Below are 16801 nucleotides of genomic sequence, written 5' to 3' on the forward strand. Positions count from 1 at the left end.
CTTTCTCTCTCTCTTTTTTTTTTGCACTGATGCATCAGCTGATTGTGGGGGGGTTCTTTAGTTCAATAAAGATGGAGTCACTAATTGTGTTGTGTTTTATTTCTAATAAAAATATTTTTCTGTGTGTTTTTCTTTTATCTTTACTAGAAGTTCATGGTGGCCATGTCTATTTTGGCGTGACACCATGATTTTCGGGCTTAGTACCATCTGAGAATACAAAGCTAGTATTAACCCCTGCATTACCCAGCGAGCCACCGCCATCACGGCCGATGGACGAGCCGGATAAAGTGGCTGGAAATGGCGCTAAGAAACAATAAGTCATTTCCAGTAGTGGCTGTCGGCTGCCGAGAATCCCAACTCCCAGCTGCCTGGCTTTACCTGACTGGTGATCAAAATACGGCGGAACCCTACGCATTTTTTTTTTAACTATTTTTTTAAATAAAAAAAATTAATGGGCTTCCCTGTATTTTGATTGCCAGCCAAGGTAACGCCAGGTACATGGGGGTGGCAACCTGTAGCTCTCTGCTTTATCTGCGCTGAGAATCAAAAATACCGCGGAGCACTGCGTTATTTTTTTAATGATTTATTTTTACAGTACAGTGTTGTCAGGCAATCAAAATACAGGGAATCCTATTTTTTTTTAGTTATTTAAATAAATAATTAAAAAAAAATACGTGGGCTCCCGCTGCATTTTTTGTATTGGTAGCTAAGGGTAATCCAAGCAGCTACTGGCTGCTAACCCCCACTGCTTGGTGTTACCTTCACTGGCAATGGAAAATACAGGGAAGCATTTTTTATTTTTATTTTGTAATTTTTTTGCCAAAAAAACAAAAAAAAAATGATGTGGGCTTCGCCATATTTTTGTATGCTAGCCAGGTACAGCAGGCAGGTACGGCTGCCCCCTATCCTCAGCTGCCTATTTGTACCCGGCTGGGAATTAAAAATATAGGGAAGCCCTTTTTTAATTATTTCATGAATTTCATGAAATAATTAAAAAAAACAAAAAACAAAAAACGACGTGGGCTTCGCCCCATTTTTGTGTCCAGCCAGGTACAACTAGGTAGCTGGGGATTGGAATCTATAGCACAGGTTGGTCCAAGCTTTCTGGGCCCCTCCGCTGCGAATTGCAGTCCGCAGCCGCCCCAGAAAATGGCGCTTTCATAGAAGCGCCATCATCTGGCGCTGTATCCAACTCTTCCAGCAGCCCTGATGCCGGGTAGCTTGGTGGGTAATAAACGGTTAATATTAGCTTTCTTTTACTAGCTAGTATTAAGCCAGTGATTCTTAATGTCAGGCAAGTTTGACCCGGTCATTAAGAATCTCCAATAAAGGCTTAAAAAAAAAGACACCACACAGAGAAAAAATACTTTAATAGAAATAAATACACAAACACACTTAGAAACTCCATGTTTATCACTCCCTCTTATCTCTCCACGATCCATGGTCTTCTGTCTTCTTTCTCCTTCAACCCATGCAGCTCTGCTACATCAGACAGTGCATGGGAGTGCATGGGAGGAAGACGCTGCTGCTCCCGTGCAGTCTAATCACTCAGTGAGTGAGCAGAGGCTGCAGGTTGTAAGCGGTGACGTCACCGCTGCCACCGTTGCAATAGTAACCTGTCAGGTGGGTTACTATAGCAATGGTGATCTCTGATCACCTGATTGCCAGTGCCGCTATTCACCGGCTGTGGCATCCAGTCCCTGCATGTGGGCTGACTCTGTAAAGAGCGCCGACATGCAGGAATGGGGAGCCAATCATGTGCCCAAGCATCTCGCTGGTACACGGAGATGCTCGAACAAGCACCACATACCGGAGAGATGCACTGACAGGACCTAGCATGACGTCATAGCCATGTGACCAGTCTGTAGCCAATGAGATAATACACACGTGACTGGTCACATGTTATGACGTCACGGAAGGTCCTATCATCAGTGCTGGTTACCGGGAGGGCACAGCAATGATCGGAAGGAGAAGCAGCGGGAGACAGAGTCTGCAGGACGCATCGCGGGATCTGTAAGTATAATGGCAATGTTTATTAACTGTATGTGTATATGTATAATGTGTTTGTATGTGTTTGCCTGCCATTGTTTTCAATGGGGTTCGAAGGTGTTCGTAGAACGTTCGTCGATCGTTCGATGAACATACCCACCGTTCGATGAACCAAACTTGAACACTAGGGGGGATGGCTCATCTCTAATGACAACATCACTGATGTGAAAAGAAGGAAATATGTGAGTGATAAAAAGGACTATGATAACAATCAAATATACACATCGCGAACAATCACAAATAGCAGTCCTAGATTATTTCTGAGGAATAAAGCAAGATGACAGACAAACTCGAATGGAACAATGTACCGCCCCCGTGTCAGCGGCCGAGCCGCTCGGATCCAGAACCGCGGTGGCTCGAGGGGTCCCCGGACCCGGGGGTTAGTGTGGACACTCGAATTTGAAAAGGGGAGTATGTACAGGGGAGTTAGAAGTTCGTGACGCCACCCACGGTGCATGGTAAGATGAAGTACCACCGCTGCTGTTGGGGGGGGAACCCGGTGGCGGTGGTATGGCAGCAAGGTGTCTAACCCCTCCGTGGGTAGGGGGTTGTGCTCCAGGGCCCGGTGGTGTTAGTTAAGGGGTGCCGTTGGGAAAGGAAAGGGTTTCTGCGTACTCACTCAGTCCAAGAATACTGACACCGACAGCATGTAAACCAGAATTCTGAGCACCGCTGCAGCAAGGAGGGAGCACGCTTGGATCCGTGCCCTTGGTGTTGCTTGTTAGCCTGTGACCTTTTCTGTGGCACCTTCTTAACTGTTGGACCCTATAGTGTGGAACTAATCGGGTCCCGCTCACCCGTATGGCTAACGGAGTGAGTTTGCTCTCAGGGTTCACGCTTGGGATTTGATGGACTGTGTTTTGGGAAAAGTCCTATCCCCTCGTTGTGCTAGTACCCCAATTTTGGAGCGGGTGAGGGATCAATCTTGAAGACTTCACCCCCGTCGGGTAAATTACCAGGACGCTTGAAGCTACTTCCCGGCCTAATGTCCGCGTACCCCGTCGTGCCCTGGCCCCTGCCCGAAGATGGCTCAAGGCCGCCGGCTGCCCTCCTCGGCAGATCCGTTCCCCTTGACATGATCCCCTAGGTCCCAGCTCCTACAAGGCCCAGACCAACATCTGCCACCTAGTAGTCTTCAGGAGCCCTGCTCAAACACGGTGACCTCTCCCTCTGAGAGTCACCACTCCACACTCCTACTCCTTCCACTCCTTTTTCACTTCTCCTGTCACTTTTTCACTTTCCCCTACCAACTCCTCAAATGGGCGGCCCTATTCCCTTCAGGCCCCCCAATGGTGTGGCTGGTGGGTGTGGTGCAAACTGTGCTAGGGTTTTGACTGGCTCTGATCTTAGCAACACCAAAGAACAGGGATCCGTAAGCAAAGAGGATGCGGATACTGTGCAGAAGGGCAGATTGCACAATACTCTGTGACGACCTGATAGGCCAGGGCGTCACAACAACATGCCAGCTTTTCATCTTCAGAAATGGACATGACTGGGGGAGAAACGGCTACTGACTATATCAGGGATGCCAATGCGACTGGACAGGTCTCAAAAAACTGGAAACAAATAAGATCAGGCACACAAGGAGAGCAAACGTAAAAGAAAAAAAAAGGTCAGAATCATTACACCAGGCTGAAATAGATCAGCATGAAGATTTTATTGTCCTAAATTTTTCTGCAAACATTCTGTCTCATGATCAGATAGAGGTATTAAAGAAAGAGTTAAACTTTGAACCCTCTAATAACTTCAAGGATTCGAGCAAGTTTGTCAAATGGTTGACAGTGAAACATTTTTTTCAGAATGACCAAGGGCCGCTTACGAAATCTATAGAGGGGCCCGCTGATAACATGTTTGAGGATCTTAGGGCGGCTTTGCACGTTGCGACATTGCACGTGCGATGTCGGTGGGGTCAAATCGAAAGTGACGCACATCCGGCGTCGCAGTCGATATCGCAACGTGCAAATCCTTTTTGATACGATGAACGAGCGCAAAAGCGTCGTTATTGTATCATCGCTGCAGCCTCCGACATTTCCATAATGCCGGTGCAGCGACAGGTGCGATGTTGTTCCTCGCTCCTGTGGCAGCGCACATCGCTGTGTGTGAAGCCGCAGGAGCGAGGAACTTCAACTTACCTGCCGCCGGCTGCAATGAGAAGGACGGGATGTTTACATCCTGCTCATCTCCGCCCCTCCGCTTCAATTGGCCGCCTGCCGTGTGACGTCACTGTGACGCCGCACGACCCGCCCCCTAAGGAAGGAGGCGGGTCGCCGGCCAGAGGGACGTCGCACGGCAGGTATGTGCATGTAAAGCTGCCGTAGCGATAATAATCGCTACGGCAGCTTTCACTATATATCGAACGTGCGACGGGGGCGGGACTATCGCTGCAGCATCGGTAACACATTGTTACTGATGTCGCAGCGTGCAAAGCCCGCCTTACTTTTATGGAGCAATTTTCCCTAATGAATCTGAATTTTCTGACATGATAGTGACAGGAACAACCTGATTTAGGATAATGATTTTACTACACGCACATCCAAACCAGATTTTTATCTTATAGCATTGTGTATCCCAATTATGGACAATTTGCAGACTGCAGTTCTGGAAGATTTAAAAATGCCCCATGCTGGGAGGTCGGGAATGCAGGGCTCTGATGCAATTGGACACAAATTAAAACATTATGATACGGAATTTCGAATAAAGGATAATTGGCTGTAGTAAATAAAGGATTATATGTGAAACAAGATAATATCATGTTGGAAGACACCAACACATCGCAAAAGAACTTCCGATCCCACCAAGTCTATACAAACTAATTTAAACAAGATATCAAAAGAAGATGTGGATATAGGTATTCTATTCATTAAGCAAATGGAGTATATGAGCCCTCCACGTCCCAGAATTCCTTTGTTTCATGCGCTACCCAAAATGCATAAGAACCATTTTCCACCACCATTGAGTCCTATAGTCTCGGGTATTGGTTCACTGTTATAGAACATTGGAGTATGGTGTCACGGGGTCCTTCTCTGATATCACACAATCAACAGACCAAAAGAGAAGTGATCAATCCAAAGAACATTTATTCAAAGTAATTCAGAAGGTCCATAAAATAATCCACCACACAGAGGGTAAAGTAAATGTCCCAGTCTCTCTGGTGTGCGGATCCTAGCCCCAGCTTCACCCACAGAGGATAGATCTTCCTGCTTGTCTCGTCCTCAGATAGACTGAATAATCCCCCAGGTAAGCAGAGAGGTTGAGTGGATTCCCAGATCCCCTCCCCCAGACCTAGGGACAGAAGCACCTGCAGGGGGTGATTAACCTGCAGACTGGACAATGTACACACAAGGCAACACTCCCAGCATCTGAACATACTCAACCCACCATATCCCACAATCACACATGGCTTGATGAAAGACTGTAGCCCTTAATGCAATTATCCCCAGTTAAGTCAGTGACTCGAAACATATACTAAAAGACCATGGATCGCATGGAGTGGAAGGACAACTATGTGTGGATTACATGTGACATTGTGGTGCTCTATTCCTCCATCCCCCACTATTTCACATTACTAGCCTTGAAAGATCAACTTATCAAATACAAAGACTTTTCTAATGTACTGAAGGAATATCTATTGGACATTACTTCTTTTCTACTAAAAAATAATTATTTCATTTTTCCAGGAAACTTTTCTTGTACAGTGTCAAGGATGCAGCATGGTGGCAAAATTTTTGACCCTCAGTTGCTAATATATATATGAACTGGGGGGGGGGAGCAGTTTGTCTACAGTTCCAATAACCCATTCTTACGGATTTGTTCTGATATGGCCACTTCATTGATGACATCCTTATTATTTGGGGTTGCCATAAAGCAGCCATACTAGAATTGCTTGCTTATGTCAATAACAATGAGTTCAATTTAGTTTTCACGTCTAATATCCAAAAAGAGTCCATTGCCTTCTGGGACCTACAACCTATGGGAAATATTGCAAGTGACCAAGTTTGCTGCAGCCTATTTAGTGCGCAACATTCCAGTAGGTGAATATGTCAAGGCACGCAGATCTTGCACTGAGAATGGTGCTCATCATTTGTTGCAGTATTTAAGTCTTCAGACCATCATACAAGCGGAAGAAGGGGGTATAGGGCATGCATGGACTATGGCCATTTTGCACACAAGTAGTGTAGCACCCCTGAAACCATCAGGGTGCTACAAGGTTCTGCATCTGTAACGCCCTGGCAAAACCAGGTAGTCACACAGTTTAGCCCCCACACAACACTTTTCCCACACAGGGTTAAAAACAGCCAACCTGAAACCCTAGTCACCCCCCTCAGGGAAGGACAGACACACAAGTGGGCAGGACCAGGCGGATGGAGAACGCCCACCTAGGGGTCTGGAGAGCCCAGGGCGGGAAAAACAGTAGTGAAGTCTAGATAAGTCTAGAGTCAAGTTGAGTGGAGTGGAGGTGAAGCTCACAGGTACCAGGGTTGGAGCCCTGACACCTTGGCTAGGTGGCATACAGTAGCCAGTGCCGGTGTGACGCCCTGGCAAAGCCAGGTTGTCACAGAAAGAGTTAATCCTCCTTGGTAATCTGATCTCACACCGTTGCAGCAGGACAAACCACAGCCCCCAGTGTAAGAGAAAAGCAGAGCAGAGGGGAGGGGCTGGAGCAGAGTGTAAGGAGAGGCAGACAGAAGAGGAGTCTGGAGTTGTAGCTCCCAGGCTGAAAGTGAAGCGTGCTCCGAGAGGGCCGGGACAGGCTGCGAGTGAGGAAGGGGCCAGAGGTAGCCGGGCAGGGTAGTGGCCCCCCGGTACCTGGGTGACCCGGATCACTGCAGGGGAGTGGATTCCCCGTTCCCGGCTGAGGAGAGGAGGAAGAGAGTGGAGAGAAAGGCACCTGGCTGCAGGGAAAGAACAACAAGGGCTGCTGCACCGTGTGTGGGACACTAACACCCCATACCGAAGGCTGTGGACACCGGCACTTCCTAGTTTACCAGTGACTCCGTGTGAAATACTTGTGAGTACGCCCGTGCCCTCGGGCACCGCACCGCAGCATGCCCTCGGGCACCTGCTTACCCCATCACCGGGCCCCGGGACAACCAACCCCCCATACCCACGGAGGGGAGAAATAACAACCAAGCTGCTCCCTGTCACCGCTCCCGGGATCCCCATAAAGAGCAGCGGTGGTGTCCACAATCACCACAACCGTGGGTGGCGTCACGGACAATCTCCCTTAACAAACCCCCTTTCACTGTGGAGCCTGGGATCACAGACCGGGTCACGCTACCGTGATACCCACAGAAGTGACCCTGTGGCCCGGATCTGAGTACCCCTGGTCCCCGGGCGGCACACCGGCAGTAGGGGTTAACATCCAGCTGCCAACACATCTCCCCCGGGTATCCCATAACCACAGCGGTGGTGCTACATCTCACCACACACCGTGGGTGGCGTCACAGACAGTTTACAACAAATCCCGTACAATTACGTCACCTTTTTATGCGAAGTGTCGCCCGACCCCCGGGTCAGGAGAACCCCTCGAGCCATACCGTAGATCCGGATCCGAGCAGTAGCGGCTACTGGTACGGGGGCGGCACACCTCGAAACTTGGCCTCACGAACAGGAGTCTTACCCATTCACTTATCCGGTGAAAGTGCGCCTTGTCAGGACGTCCCAAGTAGTCACACACAACACCACACCCCCTCCCGATTAGGTGACATCAGTCAAACTAAAAACCTTGTCACCACCCTCCAGGTTTGATGTCCACACCAGAGGGGCGGAGCCAGGCGGTTAGCTCCACCCACTGAGGAGTTCACAGGCCTGGAGGCGGGAAAACACGGACACAAGTTCAAGTTGACAGTGCAGAGTAGTTTTGACAGTGAAGGAGAGAGGTTGGGTCCAAGGGCAGACCTGCGCCCAGGCCTGCCAAAGACTACTCAGTGGCTGGGTCGGAGCCCAGTCACCTTTGGCAAGGAGGCAGATGGTGGTGGCTGCCTGCAGGAGCTGGGATTACAGTCGGTGGAACCGTAGGGACCGGGGTTGGACGGTGGCCCGCCAGTACCGAACCGGGGAACCGATTGGGAAGCGGAGCACCAGGAGGGGTACTCAGACCCAGACGAAGCCCCAAACCGACAGGGCTGAGTCAAATCAACTGATTGCGGACTGGACTTAAGGACCTATCCCACACAAGTCCCGTTAACAGAGAGTAGTAGATAGGGATGTTAAACCGCGCCACTGACTCAGCCGATCCAGGAGATTAATGGATAGGTGTTGCTTTAATTCATTACACAGATCAGGTCAACGCGTTTCGGGAGTCGCAGCTCCCTTCATCAGGACAGTCTGGCAAGCAAAACAAATCTGCTGTACAGGGAATACTTCCAGCAATATATACCTTACTGATGACGTCATAGTCCGCCCACTTCTGAAAAAAATCGGCGGGAATCCATATAGAAAAAAATGTGTATGTTTCATCTCTATTACCTTCAGCCTTTCTTATAGTACGTCACTTTGCCCTTGTCATATCTGTCCTGACGACTCAGAGGTTTAAAATGAATTACAAAGAAAATAAAAACATATGTTTGTGCAAAATCTATATGCGTCTCTCTCTTTTTCATATGGTGTCAAAAAAAGTTCATGGGGAACCCATGTAAATGTGCACCTCAACCATCGCAACATTACCTAGAACCTGCTTAGGAAGATATCAATTTGATCAAGCGGCCGGAATGTGATCGTATAATCCGCCCGTACCATATGGGAGGTGACCGTCGGGATGTGTTCAAAAAACGGGAATCATTATAAGGAGTACTACAGGGAAAAAAATATATATATATAATGAAAAAAGGACGTAGCTAAGAGGATCAATTATCACATAAATGAAAAAATATATATATATATATCTACATTATGAGATATTCACTGGATGGAAAACAATTTTTTTATAAATTGGATTAATAAGAAGAAGGGGATCACAATAATATACCTTAAAGAACGGTGCCATTGTCTGAGACCCAAAAACCTAATTCAGCCTGAGCTCCATGACGGGAACATAAAGCAAACCAAGGACGCTATAGTGTCTTGTGTGTATGTGCAGGTTTAAAAACCCTATTCCTATGATTGCTAAACGCCTCGACCAACCCGCTGGTGCGGGTCAAGCTAAGGGAAAAAACTCCATCAATGTTTTTTAATCGGGAACCAGCATTACATCACCATGTAATCTAGTTTAATTTTATTACCGATCTGTGGAATATTAAAAAAATTTTTTTTAAAAAATTTTATTAAAATTATTATTAATTACTTGACTATACCCGGTTACTAAGGGTGGGAAAAATTACAAACAACTATTTGGTGAAGGTATGGAAATAGTATAAAAAGACTGAATTATGCCGTGAGGGTGAATAAGTACAACATGGGAGGAAAAATCAGGTGCCCATATCAAGAAGAACCTCTTTCGAGGAATGTGCGCAGACCACTGCTGAGTGAAGGTAAGGAGCTAGTGTAAAATTGAGGTTGAATAAAGTTCAAAACCGTGGGAAAAATTCCACTGGAAAAAAAAAAAATTAAACTAGATTACATGGTGATGTAATGCTGGTTCCCGATTAAAAAACATTGATGGAGTTTTTTCCCTTAGCTTGACCCGCACCAGCGGGTTGGTCGAGGCGTTTAGCAATCATAGGAATAGGGTTTTTAAACCTGCACATACACACAAGACACTATAGCGTCCTTGGTTTGCTTTATGTTCCCGTCATGGAGCTCAGGCTGAATTAGGTTTTTGGGTCTCAGACAATGGCACCGTTCTTTAAGGTATATTATTGTGATCCCCTTCTTCTTATTAATCCAATTTATAAAAAAATTGTTTTCCATCCAGTGAATATCTCATAATGTAGATATATATATATATATATATATATATTTTTTCATTTATGTGATAATTGATCCTCTTAGCTACGTCCTTTTTTCATTATATATATATTTTTTTTTCCCTGTAGTACTCCTTATAATGATTCCCGTTTTTTGAACACATCCCGACGGTCACCTCCCATATGGTACGGGCGGATTATACGATCACATTCCGGCCGCTTGATCAAATTGATATCTTCCTAAGCAGGTTCTAGGTAATGTTGCGATGGTTGAGGTGCACATTTACATGGGTTCCCCATGAACTTTTTTTGACACCATATGAAAAAGAGAGAGACGCATATAGATTTTGCACAAACATATGTTTTTATTTTCTTTGTAATTCATTTTTATTTTAAACCTCTGAGTCGTCAGGACAGATATGACAAGGGCAAAGTGACGTACTATAAGAAAGGCTGAAGGTAATAGAGATGAAACATACACATTTTTTTCTATATGGATTCCCGCCGATTTTTTTCAGAAGTGGGCGGACTATGACGTCATCAGTAAGGTATATATTGCTGGAAGTATTCCCTGTACAGCAGATTTGTTTTGCTTGCCAGACTGTCCTGATGAAGGGAGCTGCGACTCCCGAAACGCGTTGACCTGATCTGTGTAATGAATTAAAGCAACACCTATCCATTAATCTCCTGGATCGGCTGAGTCAGTGGCGCGGTTTAACATCCCTATCTACTACTCTCTGTTATCTGCTACTCCTGGGTCCGCTGCCGTGGCTTGGATAATTTTATATGCTGTTATAGGCGTTGTGACTTTCACAACCCCTATAGGTGAGTAAGACCACCCTCCTTGAATTTCCCCCATTTTTCTGGGGTAAGACCCTTGCGCTTTCTTTCCACAGTGTTTTTCTCACACAAGTCCCGTTAGAAGACAACAGCCCAACCATACAGGGTAAAGCCATTGCCAAGGCATAGAGACCCAAAGGGCCAGCGTCTGCAGGCAAACGGGCTCCTACGGCATATACAAGTCGGGGAGCGGACTACCGGTGTCTAGGCATAGGAGTCAAACAGTTACACACAGAGGTGCAGGAGAAAGGCGGAAACCACCAACCTATACCGGGAGAAGCTGTAGCCGGCTGCGGGCCCCGTTCATCACTCCGTTTGGTTTACCATAGACTCCAGTGTATTGTGTCAGAGTGAGTACACCAGTGCCTTCGGGCTGTGCAACGCACCCAGCACGCACCCGCTCCCACGCCTCAGCACCTCCCTCGGGTCCCCGAGACCATCGCTCTCCTACCCACAGAGGGGTCAACACCAGGCTGCGCAACATCGTCCCTGGGAGGCCTAGTTAACGGCAGTGGTGGTGTCCATCCATTCACCACAACCCGTGGGTGGCATCACGAACTTACAATCCAAACCAAACAATGGCGGCCCCGGCCGTGGAACTCCTCACCCAAGTCCCCGCGTGTAGCGCCAACTCCCTTGCAGAGCGACGTGACCCCCGGGTCCGTGAGAGGCTCGAGCCATCACCCGCAGTACGAGCATGGATCCGAGCGGCTCGGCGGTCGCAGCCGAGCCCGCAGGGCGGTACATCAGCGGTGCTGCCAAATTTTGAGAAACCGCCATTTTGCCGTCATTTTTAGGCGCGAAAAACTACAACCTAGTGTCTTCTTCCTCGAGAAAGGGCGCGAAGACGAAGCCCCGCCCCCTGGGAACAAGGCCGCAAAGAAGACCCTGAGGCCGAAATCTAAACTAGCAAGCCGCATCAAAGGACTGCTCCTGAAAAACCAGGGAGGCGGGCGAGAATAGCGAAATGTGATCCGAGGAAATAAGAGGCAGAGACACCAGGACTCTGCCATCTTCCGTTCCTGGACACCACCTCGAGAGGATGTCTGACTGGTCCGGCAACCCGAAGATGGAAGGATTTGCCCCCAGGACTGCCAACTGGGTGGAAGCCCAGACAGAACGGATGTGCCTAAGAATACAGGCCCAGACCAACTTTCTACTAAAGAGATCGACAGCCGAGATGCAGGAACTGGCTGCAGCTGTCCGGGCCCGCGAAGTGGAGATGACCTCGGAGGAGCGGGTAAGCGACCCACGCCCCTATGTCCCACCGGGACCGGCCCAACAGGCTGAGGAGCTCGGTCTGCCACCATCCGCCACGCCACCTCCCTCGCTGCCCATACCTGTAGATGGCACCCCGCTCTGTCCGCTGCCACAAGCAACGGCAGCAGTACCCGTTCCATCTGCCTGCGAGGACCCTGCAATGGAGTCCTCGGGCCGCGAGCATGCCACCGCTCCGACACCCGCAGCCGTCCCACGAAAGACCAAAGCCTGGAAGACATCCCCTCCGGCCTTAAGCCCGGCCGCACAAAAGATGACATCATCCCTGACCCCGGAGAAGGCAGCGCACTTGATGACGTCGGCCCCGGCAATCCGCTCGTCCGCAGCAGAGGCGACGCCTGACCGGAAGTCAGCAAAGACGCCGGACGCTCACCAGTACCCAGTCCCGGCTGAGGCACAGCTGGGATGCACCTGCAGGGCGTCAGAGCAGGCCGCAAATCAAGGGAGCCCTCTTCCACTTCACGTGAGCCCGGTCGTAGTCGGCAGTGAGGGCGTCCAGATGGTCCAAGCCCCTGAGCAGGAGGAAGCAGAGTGCGGAACCCCTACTCCGTATTGGGAGTGGCAGCGGCAGCAGCTGAAGACGGAGATTGCAGCCCGAGAGAAGCGGAAGGCCGAAGTCCTAAATAGGACACAACGGAAGAAGGATAACCTCCGGCAGGCAACTTTCTGGGTGCGGGGCCCGACGTTCTAAGGACAGGTCCGGAACTTTAACTCCCAAAAGTAATGGGGCTTTATTTATGAGCTGGGCCTGGAGGCCGAGATTTTTGTGTCACGGAGGGATGTGGCCCTTCATTTGCCTACGGGCCACCCGGATCATGACCTGGAGCCAGGAGAGCTGGTCTCCTATACCCGGCACTGCGGAGAGAGGGGGTGGTTCGCACTCGACGTAAAGAAGTGGGAAAAGATGGATGAAAAAGTGTGCCTCCGCCCCCCTCCGCCATCTTCAAGCAAGGAAGATTGTTAAGGTAGCGGTTCCCGGCTACCCCAGCTAAAGTTGAACCCTGTTAAAGTTTACAGTTTTAAGGACCATGGCTTTGGACTGGAAATCCAACCCAAAAACTTTTGGGTCTTGTAAATAATTTAAGGCTACCCTTCTTGTTCACGACAGCCACTGGAGAGGCTGATTGGAGGAAGGGCCTGCAGTAGAGTTGTCCGAGGCCCAAACACTACCAAAACCGGTGACTAACCTCCAGGCCAGGGGTCCCACACACTTGGGAACCTGTGACAAGGACTGTCGGGTAAGGAACTTTTTATCCGTCCCGTGTGGGCGTCACCCAGACCCGTTCCTGGACTTGGGCAAAGGGATGTGCACCAGTGTTTCGCGGTGGCACCAGGGAACAGGTTGTTTGGATGGCGCAACAAGAAGGTGGCGTGGTCCGTCCCATTCCATTTAATTGTGTAACGTTTAAGATTTGTGCCTCCCGTAAGGGAAAAAATTGTAAAAAGTTTAGTATGCTTGTAAATCTGTTTTTCTTCTACTTTTTCTAGTTCCCGTTAAAAATAAACGGTTGTGGTCAGACAGCCCGCGGACGGTCTGTATTAAACCAAGGGGGAATGTGACGCCCTGGCAAAACCAGGTAGTTACACAGTTTAGCCCCCACACAACACCTTTCCCACACAGGGTTAAAAACAGCCGAAACCCTAGTCACAGACACACCAGTGGGCGGGACCAGGCGGCTGGAGAACGCCCACCTAGGGGTCTGGAGAGCTTGGGGTGAGAGAAACAGTAGTGAAGTCTAGATAAGTCTAGAGTCAAGTTGAGTGGAGTGGAGGTGAAGCTGACAGGTGCCAGGGTCGAAGCCCTGACACCTTGGCTAGGTGGCAGACAGTAGCCGGTGCCGGCAGGAGACGGGAAGACAGCTGCTGGAGATCTGAGGTGGACCGGGACAGAGTTGTAGCCCTCTGGTGCCGACACCAGAGAACCGACCCGGAAACCGTGCACAGAGAGGGTACTCGACCCTGAAAGCAGGACCAGCACCGACGGCCTAGCTAATTAACCGATTGAGGGCAGGATTCCAGGTCCTGTCCCAACCTAAGTCCTGAAAAGTAGACAACCACACACAGAGAAGGATAAGGCATCCGCCAGGGCCCGGTAGATCGCACGGGTCAGCGTCTGACGGGCACGGCTCCCAACCAAAGGAGCGGGAGCGGACTCCCCGTGTTTCACACCAGGAAGTCTATCTTAGAGCAACACGAAGTGTAGAGGAGAAAGGCATTGACTATCAGTCCAGGTGGGGGACCTGATACACCCGTCTGCGGAGGCCGACCACCATCACCTTGGTTTACCAAAAGAACTGTGTGTTGATTGACTCCACACCTCAGCGCAGCTTCATCCAGCACCAGGACAACCAAACTGTAAGTGTGCTGATCCCTGCAACCCTGCACAACACTAGGCCCCGGGCAGGGGCGTACATAGAAATCATGGGGCACCATAGGAAAAGTCTGAATGGCCCCCCCCCCTACCAATAAAAAAAAAAATTACAACAAAATAATAACATAATAAATTAATAATCATCATACATGCTACTGGGGGCCGGCACACGTTACTGAGGGCGGGTTGTAGTTAGAAATAATACAAACTACACAGTGTTACTGAACAACACCCACCATACCAAGGCCAATAATACATTGCAAAATAATGCCACCACTCCATGACCAAATATCACCACATAGAGTCTGAATATGATCACCGTCCTGTTACTGAGCAGAGCCCACCGCACCAAGACAAGTGGGTTCACACCGCAAATCCCAAAAAATCTCCAATATGTGAACTTTGCCTAAAGTAGGGATGTCCTTCTTCGTGCCCCTCACTACACACAATATACATTTTCACATCTGTCTCCCCCATTTAATGGTAACAATTATGACCCCCTTTATAGCATTAGGAAATACAGTAAAACTCTACAAAGTACAGGGATAATACACACACAGCCACACACACACACACACACACACACACACAGCCACAACACACAAAGCCACACACACACAGCCACAGGCAGCCACAGCCACACACACAGCCACACATACACCCACACACACACAAAGCCACAGCCACACACACAGCCATAGCCACACACACAGCCACACACACAAAGCCACAACCCCACACACAAAGCCACAGCCACACACACAGCCACAGCCACACACATCCACATCCACACACATCCACACACACCCGAAGCCACAGCCACACACATCCACACACACCCAAAGCCACAGCCACACACATCAACACACACACGAAGCCACAGCCACACACAAAGCCACAAAACACACAGCCACACACACACAGCCACACACACACAGCCACACACACACAGCCACACACACAACCACACACACAACCACACACACACACAAAGCCACACACACAAAGCCACACACAGCCCCAGCCACACACAAAGCCACAGCACACATAGCCACAACACACACAGCCACACACAGCCACAGCCACACACAGCCACACACACAGTGATGGCACAGCACAAGAGCAACACACACACACACACACAGCCACAACACACACAGTGATGGCACAGCACAGGAGCAACACACAGTAATGGCACAGCACAAGAGCAACACACACACACACACACACACAGTGTAATGGCACAGCACAGGGCAGTTTCTGTAGTTACAGGCAGACATTTGTACAGACATTTGTACATTATAATACCTGTTCCTGTGATGTGAGAGATCGTCAGTGACTCCGGCCTCACTGCTGCACTTCCTGTCAGTCCCCCTGGCGTCTCATCCTCTCCTTTCTCTTTAATTCCTTCTGTTCTCTGCTTCTCACTGTTTTTAATGCTTTGTTTGCTCTTCTCTCTTTTCTATGGTCTCTACTCTGTTTTCCTGTTCATCTTTGTTTCTCCCGCGCTGTACTGAAGAAGCTCCGCCCCCTCTCCTGATTGGCTGATTTTCTCCTGGCATCTCTCACTGCTCTCTGACTGGAAGAGGAAGCTGCCTGGCCACTCCCTCCTCTTCAGCACAGGCCGCGCACAGTGTGCAGTGAGTGAGACTGCATCTCTGCATTGCGGCCAGCCTGCAGCTATAGAATCAGTGCGGGTATCCAGCGGCCTTAATCAGCTGCTTGGTGATGCCACGGGGGCATGAAAGAGAAAGTGAAAATGTACACACAGCGGCAGCTGCCTCCGGGCCCTCCACCTCACAGGCCCCGTAGCAGTGACGTGGTCTGCCTCTATGAACGGTACGCCACTGGCCCCGGGGCATCCATCCCTACCCACGGAGGGGTTAACATCCAGCTGCCAACACATCTCCCCCAGGTATCCCATAACCGCAACGGTGGTGCTGCATCTCACCACACACTGTGGGTGGCGTCACAGGCAGTTTACAACAAATCCTGTACAATTACGTCCCCTTTTTATTCGAAGTGTCCACGCGACTCCCAGGTCCGGAGAACCCCTCGAGCCATACCGTAGATCCAGATCCGAGCAGCACCGGCTGCTGGCATGGGGAGCCACACATCCCCATCAGGATGCAGGGCCTACCCCCTTAGGGACCCAGAACCCCAGTGCCGGTAACACCAAAAACCCAGGTAATCCCAGTTTTCCCCAACATTCCCCCATACAATGGTACTTAGCTAGTGTGGGACCAATGGATGGCTACCTAGAGGTGGAGCCAGTCCAGTCCACTAGTTGATCAGGTTGGAGGAGCAGACTATGGGGAGTAGTCTAATCTAGAGTTGACAGCAGGAGTATGAAGGTGTGACTGAGTAACGTCCTGACTTGGGTTGACGGTGACCTGGTACCCAGGAGAGTATTTGCCGG

This window comes from Anomaloglossus baeobatrachus, chromosome 12, assembly GCF_048569485.1.
Source record: "Anomaloglossus baeobatrachus isolate aAnoBae1 chromosome 12, aAnoBae1.hap1, whole genome shotgun sequence".
Taxonomy (NCBI): domain Eukaryota; kingdom Metazoa; phylum Chordata; class Amphibia; order Anura; family Aromobatidae; genus Anomaloglossus; species Anomaloglossus baeobatrachus.